Raw genomic sequence first — 24,421 nt, 5'->3', positions numbered from 1 at the left:
TCCTCGGCACGAAAAGGTTTGAGAACTATTGATTTAGAATGGGCCTCAGGTCTTAACTCTTGTGCCTCTCTTGTTTGTCTTTCTCCCTCAACCTCCCCTCCAATCCTCTCTCACCGGGATCTGCTCGTAACTCCCACGGCGCATTAGTCCGACGACCACGTGGCTTTGCGTGCGGTTAGGGTTCGGGTTAGTAATGATGACGCTCCGTCGGAATAATGCAGCTGACCCCGCCGGGGGCTCGTTGAGCGCTGAGCCGACATGCCACCCTTCCTCTGCATGTTGTCACCGTAGGGCAGAAACTTTGTGTCTCCATATTTAAACTTTGTAGTTTTTTTGTAAATTAAGGCCTACTTTTTCCTTTGACAGTGTCGTTCGAAATGAGTGAAAATAGCAGATCTACACGCTCACAATGTGCCAATGTGATTGTGACCTTGTAGATCGCCTATTTTCGTTGTTTCAGAAAGAAAGATAATGAAGTAAAAGTGTCAGTTGAAATCAAGGCACTCTTGTAGAAAAGTAAAAAGCCTGTAATAAAGATTAAAATGCTGCAAATTACGCCTTTCAATCTTGCAATGCACTATAGCCACTTCATTACAGGCTTTTTACTTTTCTACAAGAGTGCCTTGGTATCATCTTGTATTTCTTTTATTTTTTTTATCAATTATGTCACCCTGTTGTACCGAAGAGCACCTTGCTGTAGATTTTTACTCCGGCCAAACAGATACGCTCCTTCCTCTCTGTGGCTTTTATCAATATTGAGCCAATGAAAAGCATTAACAAGAGCTAGTGACTAAATAACTAAATTGGTTCCACTGGAACACAAGGTTAGTTTTTTCCATTTCCTTGAAAAAGTAACGCTTTTGGACATACAAGGTTTCCCAGCCGACATCGACGAAATCTAATTGGGAGAGACGACAGGCTTTCGTTCGGTTGGCATGGCGTGGTCATGCGTTGCCAAATCCTTTCAGCCCCCTGCTGTAGGCTCTCACACTCGCTCTTTAGCACATGTGCTTTACGCCGTATGGAGGCAGCATGCAGCTGCAGCCGCGACGGCAGCGGAGAGCTCCATGTTCACTGATGCCCGAGAGGAGTGGCCGTGGCGAGCTGCATTACATCCAGTGTGCCCAAGAGTCCCCGCCCTAATAGGTTTAAATCTCCCAGCAACACGGAAGCCACCACACCGGCATCCAAATAACATCCCATTCAAATATCGCTGTCTCGGGTGGAAACTTTGTATGTCCAAAACTGTTACTTTTCAGGAAATGGAAAGAAAATTATCTCTTCCATCCATCCTATCTATCCATCTTCAACCGGTTATCCGGAGTCGGGTCGCGGGGGCAACAGTTCCAGCAGAGAGCTCCAGATTTCCCTCTCCAGAGCAACATTAACGACTTCCTCCTGGGGCATCCCGAGGCGTGTTCCCAGGCCAGTGTGGAGATATATCATATAATCCCCCCCCCCATCTGGTCCACATGAAACAATTAGCAAAAAAAGAAAATAACCTTGTACTGTACACTGTACAGTATGTACTTTTCAGGAAATGGAAGGTTTACAGGTGTGAAACAGTGGGAAATAATTGTTTTCTTGTGTCCACTCCATGAGTTTGTAGTATTCCATGAGGAGGGAGAAGACAGAGATAGAAAAACTGGTTAAATAGAATAAAAACAACAACCTTGTAGAGCTTTTATTTTCTAGAATGGCATGGCCAGACTAATATCACTGCGTTACAAACAGATTCCAACATCACAGCAAAAAAAAAAGAAAAAAGGTCTCACTTTGAATAGTGGGCTCTGATTGGTCACCCACAATTCTAGGGTGAGCTAAATGTATTTCAAACTGAGGAGTGCCAGACCAATCTCCCCAGGGATTTCTTTTTTTTTTCCTGTGTCAGATTCGTCTGGTTTCCAGTTGAATTATAGTTTGGAACCAAATGGACCGTTGTGGGTCTGTAACTCTGAGAGTGTACAAATGTGAAAATTTGTACACTCCCAGAGTTAAATTAACATTGATTTTACAATATAAATTGGGGTCCCAGAGATAGAAATGCCATTAAATGGGGGCCCGTAGACTAATGCATGTCAGACTGGCGGTCCTTGAAATTAAACGGGTTGAGAATCACTGCTAGAGCCGTAAAGATCTTCTCTTATGGGGGTCCCTGGCATATCTCTTCAAAGTTCAAATGTGGGGTCTGCGGGCTAATTAGTGTCGATTTGGGGGTCCATGACATGACAATGTTTGGGAACCAGTGCCCTATAGGGTTGGAGTGTGAGCTAATGGCTCTCCAGGACATTCAGTGAAGGAGAAGGATAGGAGTAGAGCTGAGCTGAGATTCATACTGTCGATCAGTGGTTTCAACCAGTGGTCCGGGGACCACCAGTGGTCCCTGAGGGGGTTCCAGGTGGTCCCCAGCTAAATGATGGAGAGTTGGTAACTCTTGAGAGTTAAATTATTGTTAAACATCTGCTGCATTACTTAATTTACAAGAAGTCTACACAATTAGAGAATGTAGAATTATTGTTATTTTGATCAACGTTTGCCTCGTCTCTCCTATGGTACCAACAACATCAATATAGCATGGAATAGTGGACAAAATCCTATCCAACGACAACGAAATGTGTTGGGCCTGAGAGAATAAATCTCATCAAATAATGGTTCCGTGGCTCAAATGCCAAATACATAATGGGCCTTGATATGAAAAGGGTTGAAAACCAGTGCTCATGGATGGAGAGATCGAAAGAGCGAAAAAAAACGAGGGAAAAAACGAACACTGACACTAATTCAGTGCAAATCAAGGAGAGAAATGAAATAGGGGTGATTAGGGTTTGAAAGAGAAAGAAGAAAGAGGATCATTAGCTGTAATCTAGGGAAGGGGAGCATGTAGGACGTAGTACCCCAGTGATCTCTCTGACTGGCAGGTTGGTCCTCGTGCGCCTCTGTGGACGCCCTTGGGGGACAGAAGGGATTAGAAGGAGAGAAGGAGGACTGGGAGTGAGGGCTGAGAGAGAAATGGATACTGCCCAGGTGAGAGGACAATGCGAAGAAAAAAGGCAACCTGGGAGAGTGGTGTGAGATGAAAGTTATTCGTGTTCGTGTGTGTGTGTGTGTGTGTGTGTGTGTGTGTGTGTGTGTGTGTGTGTGTGTGTGTGTGTGTGTGTGTGTGTGTGTGTGTGTGTGTGTGTGTGTGTGACGTGTGTGTGTGACATGTGTGTGTGTGTGTGTGCGTGCGGAGAGGGGGTTACGAGGTAATGGACAGAGTAGAGAGGCGTCAGTGGGGATGGAGGGGACAGGTGGATTAAGGAATCCATTGAACGGAATAATAGTGTCGGGGGAAATTACATGCGGCACTTATCTTCACCTTATTAATTTAACACTCGGCGTGAACTGAAGTAGCTGACAGTGGCAGAGTGGGAACGGAGGGAGGAGAGAGAGGTCACGGGGTGAACGGCCAGGTCTGTTCCAAAATGTTGCAGACAGTAGTGGAAGTAAGTGGTGCAACTCCGTGTGGGGGTCCCGGGGGGGGGGGGAGGTCCAGACCCACAGGAACGCACCCAGGGTGCCGGCCCGATTCCGGCGAGTCGCCCCCGCGTCCGAAACGGTTGAGAAATGACAGAGTTACCGTGTGGGGGTCCCTCTACTGTACCCTGGCCTCTACTGTACTGTACTGTCACTGTACTGTACTGGCACACCTGAAATCACCATATATACAGTTAATATGTGCGTGTGTGTTTGTGTGTGTGTTAGGTTGCGCACAGGTGGTGAAAAACAACCATGCTGTTTTCGTGCTCATACCCAGCCAGCCAGCCACCCAGCCAGCCAGCTACCCACACACATACTCACTTAAGGAAGTGGTTTGGTCACTTAAAAACTACAATTAGCTTTGGTTAGTTACTTTGCACTTGTGGATTTAGAAAACATACATTAACCACATCATCACTAAAATGTAGGTCTTGTTTCTTGTTAGAGTAAAATGTGGGGGGAGCACACGCCAGTATGCAATGGCTCTGTACAGTACATGACTGTTTTCTTAAGTGCATTGGTTTTGGGCAGAGGAAAAGTAAAGTGACCATTACATTTTAGTGCATGTCTAGTATTATAATCAAGACAATTTCGACAAGCTGTCAGTCGTGTGACCTTCGGCCATACCTGTAGTTTGAATATGTACAGCGTTGTGATGCGACGCTTGTTGATCTGCTGTATTCAAAAAAAGTTACGGTAAAGTACTTTGGTACTGTATGTATGTACAGTACCAAAGTATTCTGATGGCATTACTTTTGTACTTTAATTTTAGGTACCATTTTTAATACAGGCTTTTTACTACAGAGTATCTTTTTATATTGTGGCATTAAATCGGAGTTATTTTGTCCACCATATTGGGCTGCATACTGAGTGTCATCGTGTCATGTCAGCTTCAACACCCCGACCCTGCTCTGCCGTGTTCGTGACCCCTCCAGCTGTCTGGAGTGGTCTGGAGTATATTGGAACGCCAAAAATAGGGCCGACATGGTTGATGTGGTGAAGGTACTGTATGTGAACTATGGATGATGAAGTCGTGCCGGTCGGTCCCCATGGGGGGGGGGGACAATGGCCACAGGGGGTAAGGGGAAGATGGGCGTTTGATGTTGATTGGAGCGAGTGGCCCTCGACCCGGGGACAGGCTTAGGCATGACTAACGTGTACGAGTGCTTGCACACATGGATGGGTACACAGAACTCGTTAGAAATGTGTTCATGCGCGAGTACGTACGGAACGCATACACCTATATGCACAAATGGTAGAGATGCACAGTATACACTGTATGCATGCATCTCTACGATACTATACAGTATACTGTATGTTAATGATGGGTGGGGGGGGTATAGTCCTTTAGGGCACTGCTACTTAACGTAGGGTTCAGGGAATCCAGAGGGGTCCTGGAGAGGTGGGGCGGGGGGGGTCCAGAGGGTCCCCAGCTGAAAGGATTAATACTGCTCTACAAAGCCAAAGTGCAGTAACTACATTTTCTTGGACACACTTGACTTATTTGTGTATCCCAAAGTTCACGTTAGCCTTCGTTGTTTTGGGGGGGATAAACAATGACCTCAAGAACAGATATGCAATTAGTGTAATATCACTTATTAGGCCGATATCTCATTTGGCTGACCAGTTGAAACACCTTAAATTTGGGGGCTGTGGGTGTGTCCCGGTGTTAGTTAAGCAACTGAAAAACGCTGATTTAGATGCAGAACTTGTACATGTACAGCTGGGGTGTTGTATCTTACCGTGTCATTTGAATAAATACTGTGACTGATGTCCGTGTCCGTCCGTGACAGCTCGTGTGTCTGTGTATGGGGCAGTGTTGATTTTGTCGACTGAAATCTTATGATATTTAGTCGACTAAAACTAGGCTAACTAAAACATTTATTCTGTCGTCTGGTCTCTAACATTACACCTAGCTACATTTATTTAATATTTACATGTCGATTTCAGCTCTGACACTTTTTTCAGACATGCTCTAGTATGTGAAGAGTCTGCCTGTGCTATCAACTCATTTTGGGTGAAAAGCTGGAGGTTGCGCGACTAAAACATTTCAGATGACTAAAATATGACAAAAAAATAAATATGATGTGACCAGATTTGACTGAGAGCCTGCCATCGCGCAACCTCCAGCTTTTCACCATAGGGGAAAAACTTTTATCCAAAATGAGTTAATAGCACAGGCAGATTCTTCACATACTAGTCTGAAATAAGTGTCAGAGCTGAAATCGACATGTAAATATGAAATAAATGCTTAAACATGTAGCTAGGTGTAATGTTAGAGACCAGACCACAGAAGTGAACCTTTCAAGCCTGTTTTCTCAACTCGCTGTTTCTCTGCAAGACATTATTACACTATAATGTCACGGTGTGATCAGGTTTAGTGTAGGACCCAAATGCAGGATGAGAGGCAGAGGCAGGGAAAGTCAGGTTCAGTGGTTTATTGCAAAACGAAACAGGAGGAGCAGGCAAAATCAAAATCCAGGTACAGGCAAGGTCAAAAACAGTAGAGGCATCACTCATCAGAACACTAGGCACACAGGAATACAGGGAAAACTATACTGGGAAAACTAGGGGAGTGAAACATACAAGGAAACTGGTTACAAATACTCACAGGCAACATATAAACAACGAACCAGCAAGGAACTGAAAAAACAAATAGACAAGGACTAACTGGACAAAGGTGAAATACAACTGACAAATCAACACAGGGATTGGCTGGGAGACTAACAAGACACAGATGGAGAAAACTAGACTAATCACAAAATAGACAAGGCAGGTACAAAACTACAGGGGCAGACAGGAAGGCACAAAACAATACTACAAAATAAAAAAGGTACACAAGTGTAAGGTAAAACTAAACCCAGGAACATAATAAAACACAGCAGAGTGACAGAACAGCTCATGGATCGTGACATATAAGCCATATCTCCAAAACTGGTGGGTCAAACTGAACAACCAATATGTCAATTTGAAGATATTTGATTCCCTGCTCTTATATGACATGAAGAAACGAAAAAAAGAAAAGAAAATCTAATGGCAGTCCCTCAATCAAATTTGGCCACAAATGTTCTTCAAAAGACTATGACTAAAACTAGCAACACGGCTGTAGGGCCTAGTCAGTGGTGGTCAAATACACCAGGGGTTCTCAACCCGTGGGTCGCGACCCCTCGGGGGGTCGCCAAATTATTTTAGGGGGTCCCCAAATTATTTTCAAAAAAAAAAAAAAAGATTTAAATTTTATTTTCACGATTTTTTAAAAATAGCAGACCTACAAGCTCGTAGCGCACCACTCGGTGGCGCGCTATGAGCTTGTAGATCTGCTATTTTTCAATAGCTAAATTATAACAATGCTTAAAACACCAAAAGGGGTTCCCGCCCAAAATGGGTTAACTGTCCTTTTGCGCAGATCACGCAAACCTCAGCAAAAAGAAAAGGACAATATCGATGGCCTCCAACTGTATGACTCATATCTACAAATGAAAGTGTCTCTGTCAAATTAGTACTTGAGTTAAATTACTGTAGTAAAGGAAAATAGTAAGGCTTTAAGTATGAATGACATTTCATATTCTCCAGAAATATAAATAAAAATCACACCCGTGTGAAGTGAGGGGCGCTCTTATCATCGTACATCATCATGGCGTAAAATACACACTAATACTATGCCTATTTGCTCGGACACTATGATGTGTAAAATTCTCCATTCATTGTCAATGGGAATTTCTCATGCAGTGTTTACACACACACACTCCAAATTGTCCATTCCTTCATTCATTCATTCATTCATTCATTCATTCATGGCATTTAATATTTGTGTAGGACAAAGTTTGTGTTTGCACACACAAAACGCTGGACATAGGAGGGGCTATCACCCCTCAAAAAGCACAGTGAGGGGCGCATCACTTCTCTATACAACCATTGTACTCTGTGTCTGTTTGAAGTCCTCTAAACAAAATAATATTAAAGATGGAGTGCCACATTTTTTGTATTTTTCCAGTTTGTCATGTGTCTATGAGGTGACAGTACTTCATTAGACACCCGGAGTCGTTTTTATGTGCAATGATGTATTCCCTTTATATTTAGGGTTTCTTCCTGGAGGCTGAACCCTTGACAGTCAAACGTGCCAATGAAAAAAACAGTAATATAGTGACATCACATTATCAGCCCCTCCCCTAATCCCTCCCCCTTTATCATACAACTACAGCTGTGGGTGCGGCTTAAGTTCAGGTGGATCACCACCCATCACCACCCACCAGGCAAACCAGGCATACTTAATGCCTGGTTAAGTATGCCAGTAGGTGGGGGTGCCCATATAAAAACGACATTTTAACAAATACTGTACACTTTTTTGAAAAACATCTTCCTCCTTATATAACAATAAGACCTGATGATCATGTTTTAGGGTGGAAAAAAAATAAGGCACATCTTTAAAAAAGTCCATATAGACTGAATTGGCTGCCATATATTATCTGAAAGCCAGACGTTGGAGGGGCTAGCTAGCGCCCATTAAAAACTATACAAATTATAGAAACGCGCAATGGTGCAGCGCCTCGTGAGCTTGCAAATCAGCTAATTTCGCTATATTTAAAATAGAGCTTGAGTGGTTAATAAGAGTACCACAGACGAAAAACAGTCTAAGTCCAAATTTCATTCTGACCCCTCCATGAAAAGGCCTCGTTGCCCTGACCCCTTATCTATCATTTATACATTATGGATAAATAGTGTGGACTTATAGTAGTATAGTGTTTTTCGTCTGTGGCATTTCATAATGTACTTTTTTGTTTTCCTTCCACAGCTGCTATCTGGTGAACGATTATCACATGCATTTTGATTGGTTTTCCACACCTATTGTAATGTATTTAGTGACAATGTCAGCCTGTTTTCAAACCATGCCTGAAGAAGGTCGCGAGACTTCACTCTTAGATTAAAAAACCTCTTGAACCAGCAAGTGGCAGTGTGCGAGTCTCACTCCTTCTCTAAACGGCTGCTGCTTTGCTGCCAACGCACCTGCTGAACATTGAGCCGGGTGTGCGGAAGTCTTCTCTTTATTTATTTTCCTTCCTAGAAATGCAGAACAGTCAAAAGCACAACATGTGTCTTTCAAATGTATGCAAATACTCAAGTAAGGTACAGTCAGAAAAAAACTAAACAAGTACTCTCAAGTCCATACTGAAGTATATTTACTCGGTTACTGTCAGTGTTGATTTTCACACCAAATTTTGATTGTAGTTTTTGTCATACATAGTCTCTTGAATAGTTTTCATTTAGTCACATTTTAGTCACCTGGAATGTTTTAGTGTTAGACTAATTTTAGTCGACTAAATATCATAAATTATGAAATGTATTTTGGCGGGCCTTGATGCCTTGATGCCGTCGTAATGACTGATTTTACACTTGCTGAAAATAGCCGATCTACAAGCTTGTAGATCGGCTATTTTCAGCATGCAACTAAGCTTATACTGGATCTCTTGACCACTAGTCCCTTCCCAGCATTTTAGTCTAGTTTTTATTTGTTGACGAAATTGTCAGTATATTTAGTCCTAGTTTTAGTCATCATAGCTTAGTTTTCATGCAGTTTCCATTTAGTTTTCGTCAGTGGAAAAAAGGTAGTCGTTGACGAACATTTTTCGTCACAGTATAAGTCGACGAAATCAACACTGGTTACCGTCCTGTCCACCACTGCATGGTTACCGTCCTGTCCACCACTGGGGCTGTACAGTATATACAGCGGCAGAGCTCGGCAGCAGACAGTGTTGGTCATGATGAGATGCACCCTGCAGGGCACGTGTCTCCAGATGCACCCTGCAGGGCACGTGTCTCCAGATGCACCCTGCAGGGCACATGTCTCCAGATGCACCCTGCAGGGCACGTGTCTCCAGATGCACCCTGCAGGGCACGTGTCTCCAGATGCACCCTGCAGGGCACGTGTCTCCAGATTCATGATGAGATGCACCCTGCAGGGCACGTGTCTCCAGATGCACCCTGCAGGGCACGTGTCTCCAGATGCACCCTGCAGGGCACGTGTCTCCAGATGCACCCTGCAGGGCACGTGTCTCCAGATGCACCCTGCAGGACACGTGTCTCCAGATGCACCCTGCAGGACACGTGTCTCCAGATGCACCCTGCAGGGCACGTGTCTCCAGATGCACCCTGCAGGACACGTGTCTCCAGATGCACCCTGCAGGACACGTGTCTCCAGATGCACCCTGCAGGGCACGTGTCTCCAGATGCACCCTGCAGGACACGTGTCTCCAGATGCACCCTGCAGGACACGTGTCTCCAGTGTTGGTCATGATGAGATGCACCCTGCAGGGCACGTGTCTCCAGTGTTGGTCATGATGAGATGCACCCTGCAGGACACGTGTCTCCAGTTTCCTCGTCAGTCATGATGAGATGCACCCTGCAGGGCATGTGTCTCCAGATGCACCCTGCAGGGCACGTGTCTCCAGTTTCCTCGTCAGTCATGATGAGATGCACCCTGCAGGACACGTGTCTCCAGTGTTGGTCATGATGAGATGCACCCTGCAGGGCACGTGTCTCCAGATGCACCCTGCAGGGCATGTGTCTCCAGATGCACCCTGCAGGGCACGTGTCTCCAGTTTCCTCGTCAGTCATGATGAGATGCACCCTGCAGGGCACGTGTCTCCAGTTTCCTCGTCAGTCGCACTCTGGTCTACAACTAGAGGCCCACAAAATTGTTGACATGATGGCAATGTTCTCCATACAGTTACCCACCCTACCTCCCCCCTTCTCTCTCTGTGCGCCGCGTCCCCTCTGGTCATTCTTACTTCCATTAATTGTCCACCTCAATCTCTTCTGTGTCCTGATGAGTCACGCGTGCACAGGCAGTAGTCTCATAACATGGGTCACTGCACCCCCCCCCCCCATGTCTCCTCTGCCCAAGAGAGACTCAGACATCAGGCTCCTTGAGCTCTCAGAGCTGTCCCTCGTTCTCTCCTGCTGCTCTTCATTAATCTCCTTCTGCTTCCTACGCACAACCCCTTTTCTTCTCTCCCGTTGTAAACAGTATGCGGCCGTGATTACCAACCTTTTCTGGGTCAGCGGGGCCCATTGGAATGTCTCGAAAGTGTCCGCGGCAACCCCCACCACGTCTGACCACACAGAGACTGGGCGTTTCTTTTTCGCAGCGTGTTTATTTAAAAAGGTTTCATGACATTCATTTTTATTTTTTTCGTTTTTTTGGGGGGGGGTTTATGACCTCAATTACACCCACAAAAACCTGAACTTTGAACATTCGTGGATTTTCTGTGGCCTGGGATTTTTTCCTGTGTCCGTAAAGCCTTTTTTGAGCTGCAAGGAAAACAGGCAAAGCGGTGAAATCACGATTCAGCGTCTGCTCTGATCAAACGAGGAGGATCAAAAGAGCAGCGCTCACCTCCTCTCCAGAAGGTGAACTATTGTCAGCTTGAAGCTTGGGCGCTGTGCCAAAAAACGCCAGATGCCTGGATCACTGAAGCGTGACTCTCAGGCGCTGGAGCAGGCGGAGCAGCACCAGCGTGTCTTTACCATGGAAACGCGTGGCAGACAGTCTGTGCCATCGGTATGTCCCTCAGGTCCTCCGATGCTGACCTGCTCTAAGCAGTGGCGTGCACAGATAGACACTAGGGGGTGCTAGAGCACCACCTGCCCTTGCCCTATGGACAGCAATGTGCCCTTTTGAAAAAACAAAACAAAAAACAACTTTTTTTTGTACAGTGTACAGTATGTGGACCATGGTGACATTGATCAATTATTGATAAAAAAACTTCTAATATATTATTTATGCCCCAAAATCTATAAATCTCACACTATTAAGGCAACCGGCCGGTTCCACGCGCTGCACAAGGTGCCCTTTTTTCACTTGAGCACCTGCCCCTCTAAATGTCTGTGCACGCCACTGGCTTTATAAGTGCCTACAATGGCAACTATAAAAACACGGTGAAGCAGCATCCCCCCCACACACACAGACACACACGCGCGCACACACACACACACACACACACACACACACACACACACACACACACACACACACACACACACACACACACACACACACACACACACACACACACACACACACATCTTACAGTCCCCCTGCCTAATCTATGGTTGAATAGCACCCCTGACTTAGGTCACATTCTCACCCGTACTGCGGTAGACTCGATGCGATTGGGCGGAGAAGTTGCATCGTTCTCGCATATTAAATTTGCTGCGTTTGCCTTCACACACTGCACGGTCATCCGCACCGATTGGAAATGCAGCAGGGAACTTCATCAATGTGTTCAATTCATAAACAGCTACAACTACACAGTGAAATCTATGGTGTTAAAATTGTAATTCGAGTAATAGTTATAGGACGTAAAATTAGGGTAACGTGGATGCAGTGTGTCGGGGACTGGACGTCTCTTTCTCTCGTCTCTCTCTCTCTCTCTCTCTCTCTCTCTCTCTCCCCCTCTCTCTCTTTCTCTCTATCTCTCCACTCGCTTTAAATGTTATATTACAGTACAGTATGTGCGTGATCCTCTGTGTGTGTGCATGTGCGTGCGTGCATGTGCGTGCGTGCGTGCGTGATTGCGTGCGCGCATACACGCACTGTTCTTTTGGGCATGTGGAGGCACAGCGCAGACTGCAGCACAAAATGAATCTGACGTTTACAAGTTTATCGAGATAAAGAAAGTCCCCACTCCGAGTACCCACACAGTGACAGCAGTGACAGCACTCCATGTTTACGCACAGACAGACTGACAGACTGAATATTCTCTACACTGCAGTGTTTTTATGTGTTTCCTTAAGCAATTGATTAATGTACTCGTCCATTATTTCAATGAGGGCTTCAGTCTCCTCATTCGACCACGTCTATTCATGGTAACGGGACATCTTTGCGCCGCGTAAAATATGCCTTCTCCGTCTCCAACTGTGTTTACTCCTCATTCATCCGCCACATTGTTTGCTTAATTTCCTTAATTGATGCGATTGCATTCACACCTGCGGTAATCGGCACTCTGCTGCGCTTTGAAGCGAAGTGAAACCCCCGTTTTAGGATTCGATTGGGCCTTCACACCTGCCAAACGAAGCGCACTTTCCGACGATACGCAGCAGGATTCATTTTAAACGCAGTGTAGCATGCTGGTGTGAATGCGACATTAGACCTTCTAGTAAAACAGACCTGAGTTGGCACTGTACTTGGTGTGCTCTTTTTTCCTCCTCTACACTAAATGTCTTCACCACAATGTGTCGCATTGTGTGCTTCATCATCATAAAAGAGGTCACCATCCCCTCGTTTTCCAAGGGTGGTGTGCAGCACAGTGCTCAAGATGTGCGCCCCGCAACTAAGCCTATACAGCAGACAGTGCTGCCACTATGTTTGAGCCTCTGTCAGTCACGTACACCAGTTTGTTGTAGAACTTGCGAAGTATCTGTTGAGTTCTCAGGTGCTCTCCCGTTTTGCGCAAAGTACTGTCCCATTCAGCAGTGCAAAGCACCCGTTCCTTCAGCTCCCATTTTGTGTTGATGTAATGTAAAGTGACACAAAGATAGGCAACTTTTTTGTAGTCATCGGTCCACATGTCCAGCGTTGCTGCTGCGTTGCTTTCAGTCAGTTGCGTCCTCATAATCGGAATTAGTTTATCCCGAATACCATCTGCACACTTTTTCAGATTTCGTGACACTGTAGTTGGATCAGGCAGAAGCTTTGTGGCGTCGACCCTGCCACTCCGGGCCCTGACATCAATCAAGCCTTGTGCTATGGCTTTGAATCCTTCCCCATTAACGGTTTAAAACGACCTCACATCCAGAGCCACAAACTCCACTGCTAACTTGGTTATGGCGTCCTTGTCATCTCGTTGTGGCGGTAGACGGCCTTCTCTGCTGTTGTGTAGGAACCTATCAAGTGAAGTGGAACCACCTGGCAGCCCAGGGCAGCTGTCCAAATGTTTTTTGAGTGAAGAAGTGCCCAGCTTGCCTGGGCCATGGCTCAGTGGTCCAGGCACCTTGGCTGGTAATCCAGTCTGGCAGTGTGCCGCGGGTTCGACTCCCGATCCCGACGGCCTTTACTGCATGTCTTCCCCCCATCTCTCTCCCCATTTCCTGTCAGCCTACTGTCTGTCCCTCCATAGAAAATATAAAATAAAGGTGAAAGCCACAAACAAAAAAAACATTAAAAATGAGAAAGAAAAAGAAGTGCCCAGCTTGCGGCTTTCGTAGCTTAGCACTTTTTTGCACACCTTGCAGACGGCACAGCCAATAACTATGTTGTTTTCTTCGTCTTGAACCAAACCAAACTTGTCCCATACGTCCGACTTGGCCCTTGGCGAATTGTTGTTAACAACTTCATAAGCACCGTTCCTTATCTTTGATGCGATAGCGCTCTTCACCGTTTCGTCCATGTTTGTTCTTTGTTGTCGTTTCGTGGGTGTGTCTCAGTAGCAGCATGCGCGTTTATGTTTGTTTCTGTGACTGTGTCATGCTGGCGCTGCTCACGCACGGTGCTTAAGTGATGTTCTTTGGGCGGAAACATTGCTCAGATTATCACAATAAAATGTTACAATTGCAGGGCTTTATTGACAATTTAGTTGGCATGAGAAAACGTTTACAACTTTACACGGGTATTGCAAAGCAAAAAGGTTACCCACCCGCGTTGCGTTGCGTTCCGCCCGCACCCGGACGCGTTCATTTATAAAGGTATATTGTCCCGCCCGTTCCCACCCGTCAAACACGGGTACCCACGGGGTATCACGGGTATCCGACCCGTTGCAGGACTCTGGCTTGTAGTAAGCTTGTTGATCTTAACTTTTGCTTTGGCAATGTAAATGTTTTCTCTTCCCATTTGAATTTAATTCAATTTCCCACGTTTCTTTTTTTTTTTTTCGTTTTTTTTTAACTTTATTGAGTCAATTCTACAATTCTTTGTAGCAAATACATTTTCTTTTCACATTTGTTTCTACATGTTTCATGTCACTGTTGTTAGCTGACTTTGACCCATTTTTTGAGTGGTGTAAACCACTCCTACAACAGGCTTTGTTAGTTTGTCTGTCTGTCTGTTCGTACCAAAAAATGAGCATGGTTGCTATGGTCACCCAGTTCACACGGGTGTGATTTCATTATTTATGAGACTCCAGACTCGACTCATGGGACTCGTGGGCATCTCTGCTGCCCACGAGATCCAGATCGTACTGAATAAATGCTAGCTTGCATAACGTTTTAAGAGTAGGACTCAAGTCTAAGATGTACAGCTCATCAGCAGGGTTACAGTCTCCTTTGTATCCTCCAAAGAGGATGATCCTATCTCCCATCTTGCAACAGCACATATTATATATTGGACAGGGTTGTTTCCCCTTGGGCTCAACCTTCTTCCAGGAGAAGGTCTTTGGACTGAATTTCCACAGATCATTGAGGTCCTGGACATTATTATCGAAGCCACCAAATATGTACAGCTCTCCATTGTAGGTGAATGCTGAATGACAACAGCGTTCTTCTGGAAGATGCAGTGCAGAAGGTGTGTTCATCCAGTGGTTGGTCTCTGTGTCAAACACTCTGATATTGTTGCAGTCATCATAGGCATCCGTCCGTCAGTGTTGACGATGGGTTGCGCCTGAGTGGTCATGTTTTTTTGCAGCGGCGGCTGTGGCTGGACAGCCCTGCTCCGGAGTGACAGTCTTTAGCGCAGTTTGCACAGATAAAACGAGAGGGGACTGGTACAGGAGTGGGGGCTGCTTCACACAGTTTCCTCTTCTGTCTCTTCGCCTGCAACAAGGAGATGTGTCTCTCCTCGGCACGGCGGGTTCCTGCAGCGACAGTCTGCCTCCAAATGTCAGTCTTTTGCAGCTTCCTCCCAGTTGTTGTGGTCAATGCCTGCCTGCTTCATATCACGTTTGCAAACGTCCTTGAAGCGCAGGCGTGGGCGACCAAGAGGTCTGGAGCCTGTTGACAGCTCTCCATACAGGACGGCCCTGGGGAGCCGGCTGGGGTCCATCCTGTGGACATGGCCAAGCCACCTGAGGCGGCGCTGGCTCAGCATGGTGAACATGCTGGTGGAGTGAGCACGTTCCAGGACTTCTGTGTTGGGAACTTTGTCCTGCCAAGAGATTCCCAGGATGCGACGTAGACAACACAGGTGGAAGCTGTTAAGGCGTTTCTCATGTCTGGTGTATGTGGTCCAGGCCTCGCTGCCATACGTCAGGGTGCTGACGACGCAGGCTTGGTAGACCTGGAGTTTTGTGCGCGTAGATAGGTGGTTGTTTGACCATACTCTTTGTGACAGCCTGGCCATCACTGTGGCGGCTCTTGCAAGACGGGTATTTAGTTCTGTGTCAAGTGAAAGGTCGCTGGAGATTGCAGATCCGAGGTACGTGAAGGTGTTAACACATTCCAGAGTCTGATTTTCGATGTCAATGGAGTTTCAACATCTTGTCCCATGACATTGGTCTTCTTTATACTGATGGTAAGACCAAACTCCTTACAAGCAGATGAAAGCCTGTCCATCAGCCCCTGGAGTCCAGACTCGGTGTGGGATGCTAGTGCTGCATCATCAGCAAAAAGCATTTCCCTCAGGAGGACACTGGTCACCTTGGTCTTAGAGCGCAGACTTGCAAGGTTGAAGAGTTTGCCATCAGCTCTGGTGTGTAGGTAGACACCTTCAGGACATGAGCCAAATGCAGCTGACAGTACTAAGGAGAGTTGTCTTCGTGGCCTTTTTTCGTGCATTTGTTGGCACTGGCTCCAGACTCCAGGCACTGCGCGGCAGCATGTAATCGCTTACCTTGACTTACATTCCTGTAGTTTACTTGGACGTCTTTTCAGTGGACACCGACAGCCTCAGCTCTCGAAATAGCCTACACTACAGTGTATATTCTTCGAGTGCACCGACTCTTGTTTAGTTTCCATTTTTATGCAGTTGTGAGTGATGGTGAGTGTAGCAGATCAACTCATCAAAGGCACGTTACTTCTTAGGACACGCTGTTGTATTAATTGGTATATTTCTATACACAGGTTTAATGTTTGTCTTTAGTTCAATGTTTGTTTTGTAAATGCATTGACAATGAAGGGAAAATGTACGTCATAATTTGTCATTTATGTCATATTGACTCTTTATATGTTAATGTTTTTTAATGTTTGTGTTTGCACCGTTTGTTTTACATCACCATTACATCACTTAATCAACATGAGTTAGACTTTAATATATTAGCGCCCCTCACTTCACATGGGTGTGAATTTTGAGGGGCAATAGCCCCTGCTATGTCCAGCTTTTGGTGTGTGTGCACAAACTTTGTCCTACACAAACATTAAATCCCATTGACAACGAATGGACACTTTTGAGTATTCATGTAAACACAAACATTGCTTAACACAAACATTGAAGACGCAAATTCTGATTGGCCGGAATGAGATGATGTATGTACGATGATAAGATTGCCCCTCACTTCACACAGGTGTGATTTTTGAGGGGTGCTAGCCCGTCCTATATACAGGTTTAATGTTTGTTTATAGTTCAATGTTTGTTTGAAAAACGCCAGTAACAATAAAGAGAATGTAATGTTTGTTTTGTCACCGTTTTTTTGAGTGGTGTGAACCACTCCTACAACTGGCTTTTTTGTGCAGAAAAAATGAGCATGGTTGCTATGTTCACCCTGTTGTAATGACGTAATGAAATCACACCCGGGTGAACAGGGTGAACATAGCAACCATGCTCATTTTCTCTGCACAAACACAGATAATGAAATCACACCCGGGTGTGATTTCATTACGTCAGACATGATTTCATTACGTCAGACAGACCTTACACCACTCAGTTCACACGGGTGTGATTTTTTACATCATCGTTACATCACCTAATCATAGCAACATGAGTTAGAATTCCCTCCTCGATGTTGTAAGATGATAGGAGCGCCCCTCACTTCACACGGTGTGATTTTTATTTTACCTCTTTATCGAAGGCATGCTTTTATATTGTTGTTGTCGTCTTAGTTGTTGTTGTGTTAATGTTGGTTGGCATGGCTGCCAGTCAGAGATGGTGACTCGAGTTGAAATACTCCTTACTCGAGTCGCCACAAATGGGACTCTATACTTGACTCGGACCCGCCCCTTAAAGACTCCAGACTCGACTTGGCCTCGAGCTCAATGACTCTCAATCACTAGTGCAGTATTGACGAGTCATTAACGTATTTTTGGACCTACATTAATGAATGAAATGCCCCGGAAAAAAAATCCAATCCCATTCCTTTCCCTTCCCGCAGCGCAATTGCGCAAATCAACCTCAGGTGTGCGGAGCTCAGCTGATTTCATACCCACAGTGGCGAGGCGAGCACAAACTGATGCACGGTGGAGCTTTCATCATAACATTTAAATATGAAAACGGCGAAAGTAAACAAATGTGTTTGGCTCCGCATCAGCTATCCAACGTCATTTAACGTTTCTGAACCATAGGGTGTTTGTGTTTCGTGTGCGCTGCGGCTGCTGACCTCGTTAAACACTACGTAATTAATGTTCACTGCATTAACGTCAAGTTCCATATTGCCCACCATGCCCACGTACATTGGTTGCAAAAATGCTTAGTTGTAGCTTATACCGTATGCTCCGTTGCGCGTCACGCATCATTGGTTATGTGCCCAAAAGAGCAGATCTGCAAGCTGTCAACACGCCATGAAACGAGGTGTCGACAGCTTGTGTGTCTGTTTATTTTTGGGGGGTGGCCGAGGCACGTTTCACAATGGGTTTCAGAGGCTGATTGATGTAAACCGTGAACTTACAGTATTAGATATTTAATAGCCTATGTTGTCACTTGTCACGACAATATAGCTGTAGTTCTGTTTTGGACCATTGCATGAATAAGATGGATAATGCAAAAAGGTTCACTTTTAGGCCATTCACAACTGTCCTGGAAATGGAACCATGAGAAGGTTGGAACTTTAAGCCAACGTGAGTATACGTTGTGCCTTTCCTCCTGAAACTGGAAGTGGTTGAGTGTCCTTGTTATGCACAGCAGTACGCAATTGATTTGATTATTTGATAGACGCAAGGAGCCTAAATGTATGAAAAGTGTATGTACGAAATGCATTTTTCATTTCGGGTTGGATGTGTAGATCATCACAACTGTATTTCAGTATAGGCTATGTCGTATAAATAATTAAATTAATTAAAACCAGAGGATTTCTTTTTTGTAATGAGACTCCAGACTCGCCTCATACTCGTGGCTAAAGACTCGAGACTCGACTTGTACTTAACCCCCAAAGACTCTAGACTCGATTCGGACTTAACCCCAGAGACTCCAGACTCTACTCGGACTCGAGCTCCGAGACTCGTGGGCATCTCTGCTGCCAGTTCCCACCTGATGTTGTGTGGAAGTTCTGACTGATCCAGACCGTACTGAATATATGCTAGCTTGCATAACGTCTTAAGAGTAGGACTCAAGTCTAAGATGTACAGCTCATCAGTAGGGTTGTGGCATCCTTTGTCTCCTGCAAAGAGGATGATCCGATCTCCCATCATGCAACAGCACATATTATACATTGGACAGGGTCCTTTCCCCTTGGGCTCAACCTTCTTCCAGGAGAAGGTCTTTGGACTGAATTTCCACATATCATTGAGGTCCTGGACATTATTTTCGTGACCACCAAATATGTACAGCTCTCCATTGTAGGTGAATGCTGAATGAAAACAGCGTTCTTCTGGAAGATGCTGTGCAGAACGTGAGTTCACCCAAAGGTTGGTCTCTGTGTCAAACACTCTGATGTTGTTGTAGTACTGACCCATACTCTGGCCCCCAAATACAAACATCTTTGTCCCGATGATGGTGGCTGAGTGCCCTTGTGAAGCAGGTGGCGGAGTTCCTCTGGTGTCAATTAAAGTCCAGACCATTGTGCTGGTGTCCAACTTGTACATGTCATTAGTGCCTCCAGGCATCTGGGTGAATCCTCCATGGATAAACATGGCCTTCCCTAAGACACAGGCTGAGTGGCTCCACCTCGCCTCTGGAACAGTCCCAGAAACCCTGCGTTTGAACCATCTGTGGGCGTCCACATCAAATGCATAAACCACATTGTCACCCCGGTGGCCTCCCCAGATGAAGACTGTAACTTCTACCAGCACAGCTGTGTGGCCATAGCGACGGGATGGAACCTCAAGGTGAAGTTTTCCTCTCCCAGACGTCACTGGGGTTAACTTCCTCCAGCATAAAGATACTGTGTTGAAGACATGAACACCAATGTGATCACTGTCTTCTACAAAGCAGTACAGCTCGTCCTGCATCACCACAGCTGCACGGCTGTAAACCTTTACTCCTCCTTTCAGGTGGACGGTCCAGCGCATCATTCTATTGTCAGAATTCTCTTGCTTCTCTGTCCAAGAATGCAGTTCTATCTCTCTGTCCCAGAATGCAGTTCTGTCACCACACGCTACCTTTTATATCGCTACAGCGCTACAAACGTCACATGAAGCCTACGGCCAATTCGTGAAGCCGGCGTGTTGCGTCGGCCAATCAGGGAAGCCGAAGGACTTGATGTCATTGGTCTAAAAGCACTGGTTCTCAACGTGGGGGGCGTCTGTACCTCTGAGACCCCTTTTGGTCTCAGAGGTACATGTTTAGGTTTGAGGTCAGATGTAGATTTGCTGGCCGGCTCCATATATGCAGATCTATGTGATGAACGAACCAACGGGAAATTATATGGCCATATATTTACATTCCCATACTGTATATGGGTCTGATTACTGTTCATCTGTCAAAGGCAAAAAAGCCCCCGAAATATCCGTTAAAAAATAAATAAAATCACACCTGTGTGAAGTAAGTGGTGCAACTCCATGTGCGCCCCGGAGGGTCCTCGAAACTTCCAGACAGGAACACGCCCAGGGGATCGGGCCGGTTCCGGCGAGCCGTCCCGCGTCCAAAACGGTTGAGAAATGACAATTACCGTGTGGGGGTCCCCAGGGGGTCCCTCTACTGTACTGTACTGTCACTATACTGTAGTGTCACACCCGAAATCATCATATATACAGTGTGTGTGTGTGTGTGTGTGTGTGTGTGTGTGTGTGTGTGTGTGTGTGTGTGTGTGTGTGTGTGTGTGTGTGTGTGTGTGTGTGTGTGCGCGTGTGTGTGACACTGCGCAATAGTGACACTTGCTTGGTTGTGAAAACCAACCAAACGCTATTTTCATGCTCGGACAGGCCCAGCCTGCCAGCCACCCACCCACGGACACACAAAGCTCCTTAACACAATCCGTCCGTAGGACGTGGCCACATGCATGCATTGGACGTGTGTAGACGTCCTAGCGCACCCTCAATGATACCAGGCGAGAGAAGAATATTCTGAATGTTTTCCTTTTTTTTGTACTGTATCCACTGTATCATACATCATCATACATCATCTCATTCTGGCCAATCACAATTTGCGCCCTCTCTTTTATTGTCAATATGTATACTTTGCTCAGCCAATCAAATCATCACTATGGGGTCAAAATTACAAGCCAATGTTGTGTTTACACAAACTCGGAAAGCTGGGAAAAGGAGGGGCTGGCGCCCCTCAACAATGTGCAAACACATCAGCAAGATTCATGAGCTGCTGTAATAGAAAAAGGATACCAAATGGAACACAATCACCCTAAATACTAATCATGTTGTATATTCCTGCACCAGCCGCATCGAGTGATCTCGGTACATAGAAAGTGATTTATTGGACATTCTGACTTTCAATTGTACATACATTTTGTTTTGATTGTAGGCTATTGTTCCACGTTTTGCTTTTGCAATGTAAATGTATGTTTTCTCATGCCAATAAAGCGCTTTGAATTGAGTGGACTTACATTAACCTATAACTTGACTTACATTCCGGTTCACGGGGGGGAAAATCACGTTGTCTTCGTGGCCTTTTTTCGTGCATTTGTTGGCACTGGCTCCAGACTCCAGGCACTGCGCGGCAGCATGTAATCGCTTACCTTGACTTACATTCCTGTAGTTTACTTGGACGTCTTTTTGGTGGACACCGACGGGCTCAGCTCTGGAAATAGAACAGATAGTCTACATTACAGTGTATATTCTTCGAGTGCACCGACTCTTGTTTAGTTTCCATTTTTTATGCAGTTGTGAGTGATGGTGAGTGTAGCAGATCAACTCATCAAAGGCACCACTCACTTCACACAAGTGTGATATTTTTTTTTACATACAGACAACTACATCCCTTCACCTATTTCAACACAAAAAAACACAACAAAAAAGAAAGAGAAAAAAGAAGAGGGTAGGCTCATGTTAGACTAAACATTTTTCTGTAGACCTATAAGGGTAAGGTACATTTAATACAAAATATACAGAAAAAATATACAGTCATAGGAAATAAAAATAAATAAATAAGGACATTAATGGTGTGTGGGGGGGGGGAGGGGTAGGCTTTGTTAGGCTTTGTTTTGTGATGTTTGTAGTTCTTCCATTTCCTTTTTATTTCTCATTTGTTTGTTTGTGTTACTGAATACTTAGGTCTAAACAAAAAAAGAACAAAAAACAGGAAAAGTAAGTTACTTATTTAAAAGATAGAGGGCCCATCTTTTTTCAAATAACTTTTCCTTTCCATTGATTTTATAGGTCACCTTCTCCATCACATACATGTCTTCCACTTTGTCCAGCCATCTATCCAACCTGGGTAGGACAGATACAGATCCGCACTTTGTAAGCTTTTGGGTCGTGTTCCCAGCAGTATGTTATGTTTTTCTAAGTTCACAGCTCTCCCAAATATTTCCCACGTTTTTTTCTAATTATTATTTTAAAAGATTTTCTAAATGTAAAGAACTTTTTTTCCCCCATATATATATTTATATTGGCTGGGGAGCACCTGGAACCCCCTCAAGGACCACTGGTGGTCCCCGGACCACTGCTATGCTGGGGGCATGCACCTTCCTGTTCCTAGCCCATAATGTAGTCACTCACTGTATGAATAGAGTCTTGTTCTGTGGCTGTATTTGTGAGTCATCATAAAATGTGTAAAAATGTGAATGTTGTGAAATGGGTTTGTCAACAGCCATTACGGCTGTTGCTTTTACTGCTTTTGGTGACCTGCTTTGGATGTGCAACAGGTCCATTTCAACAGGCCTACTTATTTTAGTCATAACATTTTGAGGCAACATGATTTATTATTCAGAATATTTAGCAGACAAAATACATTTGCAAAGCTAATTAATCTCGTCTTTCCTGCAGTGTTCATAACTCAAATACTGTATATTTCCTGTGATCTCCAACTGGTTTTGGTCACAACAACGGCAGTGGCGGTGGCTCAGGGGTAGAGTGGCTGGATGGTAACTGCAAGGTTGCCAGTTCGAACCCGGGCTCCCCCAGAGTTAGTGTCAAAGTGTCCTTGAGCAAGACACTGAACCCCAAATTGCTTCTGATGTGCTGGTTGGTGCCTTGCATGGTTTCCGCCGCCATCGGTGTACAGTATGAATGTGTGTGTGAATGGGTGAATTGATGCACAATCTATGTAAAGTGCCTTGGATAAAGGCGCTATATAAATGCACCATTTACCATTTAACAACTGTATGAAATAGATCTGTGGTTCTCCGTATTAGCTCCAGACCCTAAAGAGAGACATCATGTCTCCCTGGGACCCAATCTTTTGCTACGTTTTGTGAGCTTGGCTATATTTTTACTATTTTTATTTTTATGGAAATGATTAGATTTTTTTTAATCACACATTAAAAAAACATTCCGTGCTCCACCAAACAAATCATCACAAAATGTCATTCTGGCCAATCACTTTTGGCGTCTTCACTTTTCTGCCCTCACTTCTATCCTCAATATGTACTTTGCTTAGCAATCAAATCATCGCTGTGGGGTGATCAGCCATTCAGATCATCGTGTTGGTGTTCACACAGAGGGCGTAAGCACAGGCGTCTCTTCCTGGTTTTTAAACAGCTGGTGGATTCATTCATCAGCGCCCATACCCGAGGTGGGGTTGGCGAAAGGGCCTTTCTGTGTGGAGTTTGCATGTTCTCCCCGTGTCCCCTAGGGTAGGTACCCTCACAAAAACATGCAGTAATCCTGGTCTCCCCCTGGCAAGCCGGGGCGCCTGATGGAGGGGAAAGGAACTGATCGGAATAACGTGTTCCTTCCACGCGCCTAGTCCGGCTGGGAAAAAAAGAAGCAGCTTGGACTCCTCATGCATAGAAGGAAGCATGAGGTCAGTCCGCTGCCCCCCCAGGTTGGCAGAGGAAGTGTAGCGCCCAGGATTACATTAGATATTGACACTGGGTGAAAAAATGGGTTACAAAATCGTGGGATAAAAAAACATTTAAAAAGGCAGAGATCTCCGATCATCTGGTACCTAAAACAGCTCTTAACACCTTGGAGGCCCGGGGCGGAGTTCTCCGTCAAGTTCAAGGTCATGGTCAAGTGCCCAAGCCGGAGATTGATAAATAGGACGGAGATTAATGATATCAAAACCGTTCACATCGCTCTAGAGCCGAGTGTCACCCAGTGTCAAAAAGTGACACGTCATCGAAAATGTCCCCTGCCTGTTTAGCTGACGAAAATCTTAAAACGATCATAACTCCCGATCTAAATCATCCCGTCTAATTCTGAAAAAAGATCCTGTGTTTGACAGCCGTCCGTGGTCCAGTCGCTAGTCGCGATAGATTTAGTATTACCTCCCGTTGTTGTCGATCGACTCTAGAGTGGTGTGGCTATTGTTAGCTGCTACACAGACATGCACACCAGCTTCCGGTGCGCCGGTAAAAGTGGTCTGTGCGCTATAAATGATGGGCACATGGATGAAATGGATTAAATAGTTCCGGGCTACTAAGGTGTTAACTGTTGATGAATCGTGTGCTAGCTTATAACTTTTTCAAAATGAAAGTTATGAAATGCTGTGTTGTGTTACCACCTTGTCTGCCTAACTGCCTATACAGTATGGGCTTAAATTAATCTTCTGTCTCTG

General features: G+C 45.2%; 1 protein-coding gene across 1 annotated transcript in view; it reads left to right on the top strand.

Annotated features, from left to right (window-relative positions):
• grin2bb (glutamate receptor, ionotropic, N-methyl D-aspartate 2B-b) overlaps positions 1-24,421 on the top strand; it is a gene marked incomplete at its 3' end in the record, with an annotated part of 184,499 nt that overhangs the window by 71,057 nt on the left and 89,021 nt on the right. The window lies entirely within an intron of this gene.

The sequence above is a fragment of the Electrona antarctica genome, assembly GCF_951216825.1.
Source record: "Electrona antarctica genome assembly, chromosome: 4".
Classification (NCBI taxonomy): domain Eukaryota; kingdom Metazoa; phylum Chordata; class Actinopteri; order Myctophiformes; family Myctophidae; genus Electrona; species Electrona antarctica.
This window is presented reverse-complemented; position numbering and strand designations above follow the sequence as displayed.